The sequence below is a fragment of the Trachymyrmex septentrionalis genome, unplaced genomic scaffold (genome assembly GCF_001594115.1).
Source record: "Trachymyrmex septentrionalis isolate Tsep2-gDNA-1 unplaced genomic scaffold, Tsep1.0 scaffold80, whole genome shotgun sequence".
NCBI lineage: Eukaryota > Metazoa > Arthropoda > Insecta > Hymenoptera > Formicidae > Trachymyrmex > Trachymyrmex septentrionalis.
Window position 1 is genome coordinate 3,157,108 of NW_017305988.1, and position 1,635 is coordinate 3,158,742.

Sequence of the window (1,635 nt, forward strand, 5' to 3'; positions counted from 1 at the left end):
CCACTCGTAGAGGGTTGCCTGTTAATGCCTTCACCTGATCCATCTTATTGGCGATCTCCTGCGCGGACACCTCCCAAGGACCTTATATACACATATAATTTTACGTAAATCATTTATATCCAGTTTTTCTTCAATCTCTAAACGACAAAAAAATTAATATTTTATACACGCTAACAAAGTATTACAAGAGTTACAAAATATGTTAATCACCGATTAAATTAATCAAAGTTTTTTCAAACTCAGCTTTGAGTCGCTATACTTTCGATCGTCGAAGTACAGAACGTTCTTATATGCACATTCTTTTATTATATAAATCAATTTAAAAGAAACTAGGACATCTTATGTACACGTTATGCCCATGTTATAGGCTCAAACGATGCATCATGAATGGTATATGGTAATTAATCGTTTCAGTCCGAGACGCTAATTAGTGATACGATAATTAAATGTGATATACAAAAACAAATTAAAAAAGTCGAAAGTATCGAGAAACTTTAGACTTAAATTTATACTCAATACTTTAACTACATGTGGTAAAAAGTAGATCGATATATACCTATAAAATTTCTAGAGATGTTTTTATGTTTGTTTATACGATCACGATTATAATCATGATAATCTATAATCACGATTTATATGGCGTCTAATCCTCGAGGCTGAAACAAATGGAGACCTCGATGCGCCTGGTTGAGGCCACACGAGAATCTCAGAGCAACGAGGAATTAGCGTTTAGTTTTCCATATATCGAATATCCAGAAATTTTTATTATCACGTTTAGATCGAATAATGGACAAACTTTTGAAATGAACGATTTTGCATCATTTAAAAATATGAATGTGTCTTTGTTATAACAGGACTTTCGTCTGAATTGGGTCGGAAATTGAGCGATATTAAAAATTCTTTCTGGCGAAAGTTCTTCGTCAATGTTTTTTTTACTTGCGGAAACTTACTTATTACATATTTGTGCACATTTATGACTTTTATTTAAAAAAAAATTAATTATTTACTATATTATTAATATGAAATATGTGCTCCGCCTCCAGGCGGTAAAAATTTTATTAAACTGGTGAGCATAAGTCGTGTCATGCTCACCAGTTATGTGCTTTCAAAGATAAAAAGAAAGTTAAAAAATACATATACTCTGTGTTCGCTAAGCTGTAATTAGAAGTATTTTTATCGAGGTTCATTCTATAGGGCGTAGAAAAAGTATTCTTTATAACAAGCTGTTTGGTTTTTTGTTTCAGATAAAATAAAGACGTTTTTCCTACGGAATGAACCTCGATAAAAATACTTCTAATTACAGCTTAGCAAACACAGAGTACATTTTAACTTTCTTTTTATCTTTGAAGGCACCTAAAAAATGTTTAATTTCGAAAAGTCAGCAGTTTTAGGGATTCACTTTCGGCAGAAATTTATTTTAACGAAACAAATTTCCAAATTTGAACTCGATTAGATAATTACTTCTCAAGATATAGTATCCATCGACTTAAAAACGTTAATTCGAGAAAAACGCGTTTAAAGTCGTCCGGTTTTTCATGAAGTTCTATATCTACTAATTACGAACGCAGATATAAAACTGCAACCTATCCATTTTCAGTATAGAAAGTCCCCCCCCCCCCCCCCCCCCCCCAGGCA